At 32.7% G+C, this 9839-nt stretch overlaps 1 long non-coding RNA gene across 1 annotated transcript in view; it reads right to left on the bottom strand.

Annotated features, from left to right (window-relative positions):
* Positions 1-1220: 1220 nt before the first annotated feature.
* The window catches only part of LOC108361128 (uncharacterized), a 114546-nt gene continuing 105927 nt past the window's right edge, over positions 1221-9839 (bottom strand). Inside the window, exon 3 of the long non-coding RNA XR_001847236.1 lies at positions 1221-1435. This is a non-coding gene — a long non-coding RNA (uncharacterized LOC108361128). The remainder of the gene's footprint in view (positions 1436-9839) is intronic.

Here is a 9839-nt window from a genome sequence, read left to right as displayed (position 1 = left end):
ACTTCAGAAAGTGCAAAAAAGTAGCAGGTTTTCATTTCTTATTTTGAAAGCTAAAAGCCCGTACTATTTAATAAAATAATAAAAAACCTATTTTTACATATATTTTTTATTCATTCCATTAAAATTTAGCATTTTTTTAAATTTTTGAGGGACACCCTGTGTTTCATTTTATTTCAAAATTTTAATTCCTGTAATTCTCTACTATGGAAGCAGGGGTGTACANTCAGTGGTTAACGCTTCTGACTTTGAACATCGAATTCGCAGGTTCGATCCCTGCTGAAGTCAAGAAAAAGAAGTCTGATGAGGAGATGTGGTGATCTCCGAAATAGTGCTATAACTTCTACCGCTTAGACTTTGTTGCTTTTTCAATTTTTCCTAATAAACAATCGTGGTACAAAGCTCAATAAAAATTTTAAAAATCAGTTAATTAATGGTTCCTCTCACAGTAAAAAATTATGAAATGAAAAATTTAAGTATGACCCCAGTTGCGGCCCTTTTTTGTGGCATCACTCACTTTTTTCGTTCAGTTTGAAATCAATAAAATTAAAATAAGTATTTATATCATTTTACGCCGCACTGCCTCAACAGTCACAATGGCTGAGTGAGCAGAGCACTGACATGCCATTCGAGAGATCCGAGTTTGGTCCTCGGCAACGGGTTTTTTTTCGTATTATTATTTTTTAATTTTTACGTTTTATTGCTTAAAAAATAAATATTTTTTTATTTCATTTAATTTTTAGAAACTACTAAAAGATAAACAAAACCACTAACTGGCCAATTCTGGCATCTGTCTTTCAACTCACTACAGTTTTTCGAAAGACAAAAGTCTTTATATTCCGGCAACTATCTTGAAAGATCTTTTCTGTATTTCGAATGAAAATGGAAAGAAAAAATTTAATAAAAAAGAACAAAAAATCCGTTGCCGAGGATCAAACTCGGATCTTTCAAATGGCACAAAAGTGCTCTGCTCACTGGGCCATTACCACTCTCACAGCAACAACAGCAACGTTATCGAAATTGGAATTTATTGGAAACAAACAAAAAATTTCACAATCATTCGTTAAAAATTTAAGTATAGGTTTTTCTTTACTTAACTTTAATATTCATTAAATACCGTTCACGAATCATTAACTGACTCTGAGAGGGAATTTTTTCAAATCGTTACTGAGGAACACCTTAAGTAATCATTAAATTATTAAGTATTTTAGCTTTCCTACCATTTCTTGTTCCATTGTGAATTTTATATTGGTGTGCTGTTTGTTGAGGTATTCCAATATCTGCTCTTTATTTTTCTTTGTTATGAGACATATGATGTCATCAACGTATCTGGCGTAGGACGTCGCTCCTAGTTGTGACGTAAGATACTCCATGCTCCTTTCTTCCAAACTCTGCATGAATACCTCTATAAGGAACACCGATGTAAGGTTGCCCATGCCTAAGGATGGCAAAAAAAATTAAATAATCGATTAATTAATCATATGATTAATCACAAGCCAAAACAAATCAATTGCAATTTATTGCAATTATTGAGAAATAATCGATTAATCGAATTTTTTAAGACACTTTCTTACAATCAGTATTCCCAAAAACAATGTTCTTTAAAAAAATTTCTATATCTCTTATTATTAGCCTTAATTAAAATAAAACGAGTATTTTTAGCGGCGATAATAATTTATTATTTAACCAAGTTTGCAAAACTAAAAGTTTGATGATGATAAGCGTTTTGTTATCAAGCGGTTGCGTTTCTCGGTGGCTGTAGCACCAGCTTTTGAAAAAAGGCGCTCAGCAGGCACCGAGGTACCAACTAAATGACAGAATTTTTTCGAAAGTCCGTAAAGTTTTGGGTAAACAGCATCGATGATATTACGCTTTAGCTCTAGGACTTGATAATTTAAATAAAAACTCATTTCATCTTGTGGGTGACCCAAATCATCATCATTTCGCCTTCGTTTGTGTACAAGAGATTTATGAGGGGCCCAAAGATCGAACTCATTTTCTGCTGAATCTAATGACGACTCGTTACCCGTTTCCATAAGATCATCTGCGCACATTATTTAATTTCGCAAGAACTTCATTACTGAAGCCAATGCTAACAAATCTTTGAAATTAATTTTTGAGAACCTCGGGTCAAGTAAAGTTGATGCAACTGAAAAAAAAGAATGTTCGATGGATGGATTTTAGACAACTACAGAATTCATATTTCTTGAAAATAATTTTACGATTATTTTACAATTAATCGATTAGTAATCGATTAATGAACACAAAACTGCGATACAATTAAATCGTAAAATTGACAAAAGTAATCGATTCATTTATATGTTGTTGTTAAACTTGAATTTTGATGCAACGTCGTTCTGAGTGTATAAGTTATCTCCACGGCAATTTCTCTGTTTCCTGTTTTTCTCGGTTAATGGTTAATGGTTAGCATTTGTCAATGGGAAGCGAAGGCTTGGCAATCCCCATAGTGAAATAATATAAAGCATCGTACAGTTTCATAAGTAAAAACACTATCAGCTGATTGCCAAAAAATGCATACAGCTGAGATCACCTGTTTTTTGGCATGTGCTATTATCTTTTACAATTTCTTTCATTTCTATTAGAATTTCTTTTATTTCTATTACAATTTATTCAAAATACACTAACACACTTAACCAAAAACACCAATACAATAACCAAAAACACACCTACAGCCTGCCAAACACACACCTACAGCCTGCCAGAAAAAACGGTAAGAAGAAGAGTTACTTTACTTATGGAACTGCACTCTGAAATAAATATAAGGTGATGTCACTTACATAACCTCACTTTTTCACATATATATCAGTGGACCCCACACCAGTTAAATGAAGCTTGCATCAATCAAATATTTTTTCCACAAACCAGTGTAATTACAGTTTCATTTTTTCGCTCAAAAGAAATTATTATTACCTAATTTTTATTTTTTCGATCAAATATATTGATTTTAATAATTATTATTCAGTTTAATTTTTCTACCTTAAAATTATTATTTGTAAAACTTAAAAGGCCACTCGGTCGTACCACACACATATGATGATGGTTAAAACTTAAAAAATAAGGACTATTGAATTTTATTTGTATTTTTTCCTTAAGTTCTGAAGTACATGTATATTAGGGTGGGTAAAAAAAAAAAATTTTTTTGATCCGACACACGAAAACTAGTTCCTAGGTACCTCTAGAAAGTACATACCAAATCTGAGCTCTTAATATTAACGGGCAGATTATGCTCATCATAGTTTTCCATTTTCAATTTAGTCTCATATAAAAATGGTCATATCTTATCACCAATAGCTCGTTAAACCAGTTGCATCATCAATATTTATAGGGAATTGAACGCTGGTCTCATATACTCTTTTCGTTAATCTAACCATTTACAAGATATTCAAGGTCAAAGATTGAAGTATTTTAAGGAAAATAACTTTTTGTTTTGAATTTTGTAACTTACTAAAAATAATTATTTTCAAACGAGTTTCAATTATTTCTATAGGGAATTAAATGCTCTACAAAAAAGGTCTCATGTAGTTAATCGATTACTCTAACCATTTAGAAGATATTCACAGTAGAACTCCAATGCCTACTGATTTTAATAGTTTTTTTAATAAATATCTCCAATTTATCCATTTTATTAATGAATTGATGAGCATAATCTCCCCGTTAATATTAAGAGCTCAGATGTGGTATGTACTTTCTAGAGGTACCTAGGAACTAGTTTTCGTGTGTCGGATCAAAAAAAACTTGATTTTTTTTGACCCACCCTAATGTGTATGCGTACTTAGTGTTTAAATATCTAAACTTTAAAGGGAATTTGATTACGACCTTTATTTTCCTTGCCATTTTAAAATTACATTTCTAAATTATATCAGTTATATTATATAATATTTATGAGTTTAAATTGTTAGACCAAAGTGCATTATCGTAGCCATCCGAGGCACTGCTCCAATAATATGTTGGATATGTATGGTATATATCTTACCCAAAATTTACTTACAAAATCACAATTATTGGAAATTATCGCTCAAGTTTTCCAAGGTATTTGAAACGAAAGGTCAAAGCAAAAGCGAAACAAAGAAACAGTGATACCTGCGAATACTTTTTTCACAAAATTGTCTGCTCCATTTATTGTTCCATTTTGCCCAGAAATGAAATTGGAATAAATAGAGTAGCCATTACAGCAACGCTGGTATGCCGAAATTGCCAAAATTACAACAACCACCCCCTAAGTGACAATACCTTATTATTATTTCACCATGCTGTACGATGATATATAAAGTGTTTCAAAACTGACGAGAACGTTCCCATTGGGAATTATATAATAACAAAACCTTATGGAACGTTCCCAGAGAGAGTAAAATGCGAACAATACTTTCGGGAACATTTCAAAGAGAACAAAATGCTAACAAATTTCTTCTGAACGTCTTGGCAAAGAATAAAACGGGAACAAAAGTCTAAGGAACATTCACTAGAAGAACAATTTGGGAGCTAAAGTTCCAGGAACTTTCTCGAAAAAGGGTGAAATCTTCTCTGAACTATCTCATAGCGTTCCATGACTTTGAAATGTTTGAACATTAAAGTCAATCAAATAAATTTAACGAAAGACTTAAGACACGAACTTTTCTTTCACAGAAAATGAAAAATTGTTTCATGAATGGACAGTTCACCATAATGATAAACGATCTGGAAGTTGAAATGGTCCAGCTTTCCTCTGGCTTAGAATTAACATCCGTGGTTCTCACTCTTTTCCTTCGAACACGCAGACGCCCCTCTCATTCTTAACGTTAAGTTTTCAAAACTTTTGTTCTCGCCTTGTTCTCTAGCAGGACGTTCCCCAGACTTTTGTTCTTTTGTGTTTTATTTTTCGCTTTGTGTATTTCGGCTGATCCTGGTGTTGATTTTTGTAAAGTAGTTACTTATTATCATTAATAGTACATATATGGCGTATGAGCAACATTCTTACCTAGTCATATTTTATAAAAACGAACTTATTATTATTATTTTTTTTAGCTCCCTACAGTTTAATACTTCTACAATCGTAAAATTATTGCTACTACCTTTAGATATGAATATATATTATAATATTTCACCATATGATATGTTAGATTCTTATAGATTTTCCCTATGTACGTTCGTTTGCGATATAAAATCGTAAATGTGCTTAATTTTTACTTCTCCACATTTTTTCGGGTGCCCGGGTGAAATCCTCAGCCCTAATATGAATGCATATATACGAAACTCTTTCGTGATACCAGATCAGTACTGTTCGTTCGATTTTGCAAAATGAGATATCAAATTAAAGGGCTTGGCCTGTGGATGAGCAATAACTTCTTATTTTTCCAAAAGGAGTTGCCATCTGATGAAAAAATTAAATTCAAATTATTTTTAAGTTAAATCAATTATTACACTATGAGTATCGATCGAAATGGTTTCGAAAATGCATTATTTCTTAATTATATGTAGGAGGGTTGCCACCTTATAACAAAGTTAGGTTCAATATAAGCAATAAATTAAACAAATTGCATCAATATGAATATAAATCAAAATTCTTTGAAGAAACTTTATTTCTAAACTTCATGTAGGAGGGTTGCCACCTGATTTTATAATTAAATTCAATTTTCGTTAAGAGTATTAAATAATTGGAATATGTATGGCAATACAAGTGTCAGACGAAGAAGGTTTAATAAACGGAGAAAAATTTAAAGGTATATCCTGATATGGATGTCAGTCGAAAGAGGTTGTTGTTTGAAAATATTTTGCAGAGGGTTGCCACCTTATAACAAAGAATATAAATCAAAATTCTTTGAAGAAACTTTATTTCTAAGCTGCATTTAGGAGGGTTGCCACCTGATTTTATAATTAAATTCAATTTTAATTAAGAGTATTAGATAATTTAAATATGTATGACAATATAGACGAAAAAGGTTTAACGAGGTTTTGGTTTAAAAATAATTTGAAGAGGATTTCAACTGTTTAAAAAATCGAATTAAGTTAAATTATCTGAAATATTGAAATATGGGCGTCAAACGAAGGAGTATTAAAAATATTTAGTATAAGCATTTATAACATTAAGTCGAAAAAGGTTTAACAAGGTTTTGGTTTTAAAATATTTTGAATAGGGTTGCCATATGTTTAAAAGGGTAAACTCAAATTATTTAATAAGTCAAAGCAATTATTAAAAATATGGGTATCAAATGAAATGGGTTTAAAAAGGCTTTTTTTCTGAACTGCATTAGGAGCCTTGTCACTTAACTTTTTTCATCTTTTTTGACTTAATTCATCAGGCATATGAAATATGTAGATATCACAATATCAGACGCAAGATATTTTTTTATTTCCTAAATATACTTATGAGGGCTGCCAGCTCTTTCAGAAGTCTTAGCTAACTTATTCACAAATTCGAACACGTAGATAGTGAGAAGACGAGCATGATAACGAAGAAGAATACTAATACGGGGACCTAGGCTAATATAAAAAGTAATACAAAATTCTGCAGTATGAAAGTAAATAAAAATGAATCCAAGTAGTGATACACGTTATGGCATATATATATTTATATAAGCTAATGGTACATATGATTGAAGTTAATGTGAATCTGCTTCTCTATTTCTAATTATTAATATTTTGCAATTCATATTGATTTATTAAATTTAATTTAATACAACCAAAACGAATATTTCATGTACCGTTTTTAACTTGAAAGTGGTGTTAAAAATATCACGTATTCTACCTTTAAGTTTAGCGGATGTGGCTTCGACACAGCCTCCAGGTCAAGACGAAGGCGCTGGACTGATACTTTTTGAGATTATATACCCCTTTAAAAGGCCTATATATCCTCTTCTCAGATCATATTCGATCTTTGAAATCGAATCAAAAATAGTCATTCAATAACTCATGAATCTACACAATCATATTTTCTGACCTAAATCGACAGGTCGCGACCTCTAAATGACCTTTAAATCTATAAAAACAGGCAAAAATATTTCTCATAAAAATGAACAAAATTAAGGGGTAGGTTCTTGAAATTACCAAAAAACAGCATTTTCGATGGGCACCCTAATACATACATATAAACATACATAGACGCATCTTGCGGGTTCGCCGTTCGCTGACGGCAGGGCTATGGCGGCGACACCAAAATTACATTTAATTGTTTATTTACTGTCTAGTGCAACGCAATGAACTGTTAATGATTATTTGTGCCCACCACCACACACAACAAAATATTCAGCTCACTTCACGCTTTTTGTTGATGTTAGTATTGCCGAGCCAAATTTTAATCACAGTAGATACATATGATTCAAAAGCCTCCACACCGCTTTAATACAAATAACTTAGGGAGAGTAACTAAAACAATACAAATTTCAGTGAAGTCAGCATTTTACATACCCTTGTATACATACCCAGCAGCCAAATTTAGAGACAGTCTAGCAAAACGTTGATCTGCACTACACATTTAGTTATTTGATTCGTTTATCCGTACAGATTAAACGAATTGAAAGCATATTGACACCGTACACATTTTGGTCTAGTGTATACAGTACACGGCTTTACGTTTTCAAAACATAAACTAAATCAGCTGTTTTCATTTAATGCAGCGATCCCTCTTCAACAAGAAGCGCAGAAGACAGGTTTAAAAGCGGTGAAGTTTTTGAAACAAATTAATTTGCAATCCAATTAATAAAAACTGTACTGGAATACTAGAATAAGCTCTATTTCACGACTCGCAGGTCTGTCAGGGGACACTCCGTAGGAAGGTGTCTCTGTCCACCTACTGTTGCATCGTATGCAAATGGAAAGAAATTAGGTTATGCATACGCCAATGATGTTGCTGTGGTTAGAGGTGATGTTGTGATTAGAGGTGCTAGCTACAACTCCGTAGGACCTTGGTTCGATCCCTGGCCGGGCAACATCTAAAATTAGAAAAAGTATTTTCTAACGGCGCACATAGGGGTATTTGATCGATCTAGGCGGTCATAAGTCTATTTCTTATACCCGAGCGCACTTGTGCACAAGGGTATTATAACTTTGTTCACATAACGGTTGTTTGTAACAGGCAAAACGAATCGAGATAGATATAGACAAATGTATACATAAATGATCAGAATGAAAAGAGAAATCGATTAAGCGGTGACTGTCTGTCCGTCCGTCCGTCCGTCCGTCTGTCCGTCCGTCCGTCTGTCCATCCGTCCGTCCGTCTGTGCACACGATAACTCGAGTAAAAATTAATAACCACGCCCACATCCCATATAACGGTAATTTCGAGAAATACGAAATCCTCGATAAATCAGTAAATATTAAAGCTAATTTATTCAAAATGATGGTTGCAACAATTCTTTGCGAGGAAATACGTTTATGATAAAATTGTGGAAAATGGGCGTGGTACCGCCCACTTATGATCACATATAAGTATATCGGTAACCGTTCTAGCAATTTGTACCAAACTCGGTATGGTTATTGTGCTTGCCACATAAAAGTAAACCATTGAAAATTGTTGAAATCGGACTAAAATTACGGACGCTTTTCATATAACGAAATTTTCAGAAATGCTTGAAATTTCAATATTTTGAAATTTAAGGACGCTAGTTTACTTAAAATTTATACGCGCCGGCTTATCTTGTAGCGGTAGCTTTCGGAAAGGTGGAAAACATATATTTAATACTTGCGCCGGGTATTTAATGTTCGGCTCCGCCCGAACTTAGACTTTCTTACTTGTTTAAACTTATCGTAGGAACAAAAAAAAATACTACCTGCCACAGTTGAATAGTTGCGGAACAATAGGCAACCCCTACCCCGAACTTATGACGCCGCTTTGACGGAGTATCTCAGTCGGAACTTGTCAGTTTGTGATAGTGCAGGTTTTATTTTACGACATTCATTGTGAAACAGTTGCGTTCAAAAGTGATTATTATTACACTGTGGAACAAATTCAGGTTAGGGAAAGTTAGGTCGATTCTGAGAGTGAGGGGTGAAAAGAGAAGGCTAAATTAGAAGACCCGTATCGCGGCGTTTGTTTATGTTAGTTCGAATTTTTTTTTAATCAACCTTCGAACTTTGCAGTCAAATGCCGATTTTCAGCATATTGTTTATATGGCTTTTTTGCTATAACTCGTCGACTAATTGATACTTTTTGAATCTCTTAAAGCCAAATTATTGCTAAGACCTGTGCAACAATTAAAATTAAAAAAAAAATTGATTTAGAAAATTTGTGTAGTGCTTATGAAGCAAAATGTTGGAATTTTTTTTTCATGCTTTTTGAACATATTTTCCACAAAACTAAGTCTTTTTTGCTTTCTGTTTATCTATAATATGCTTCTCAGTTTCTTCAATAATTTCATTTGAAAAGAAAACAATCATAATACAAAACTTGCGTTTTCCAGTTTAATATTAATTTACTTCTCTTTCTTATGAACCAATTTTTACAGTGTTGGTTTTGAAGAAACATTGAAAAAGAAATTATAAAAATATGGAAAAAACTATAATTTTAAAATGTTAGTTATGAAAAGTTTTAAGTAAAAAATTAAATAAATTAAATTAATGATTTGGCCAGTTGCCGTTTAGCAGGCGGCTGTTGATCAACGTCACTGCTGTCTCTAATACTTGGTCATCGTCATCATCATCAGAAAGGTCGATAATTTCGTCGAACAGATATTCTGGAATTTCATCTTTGTCTTCCCCTTCTTCCTCTTTTTCCTCGTCTTCCTCTTCTTTAAAGGTGTTTTTATACCACCAACAAATTTCAGTGTCAGTGAAGTCTGAAGATACAGGTAAATCCACATTTATTTTAAATAGTTTCGATTTAGCAAAATTTAATCTAAGTAATAATATCT

The sequence above is a fragment of the Rhagoletis zephyria genome, unplaced genomic scaffold (genome assembly GCF_001687245.7).
Source record: "Rhagoletis zephyria isolate East Lansing unplaced genomic scaffold, Rhagoletis_zephyria_1.1 Rzeph_scaffold_00701, whole genome shotgun sequence".
In the NCBI taxonomy this organism is placed as follows: Eukaryota; Metazoa; Arthropoda; class Insecta; order Diptera; family Tephritidae; genus Rhagoletis; species Rhagoletis zephyria.
This window is presented reverse-complemented; position numbering and strand designations above follow the sequence as displayed.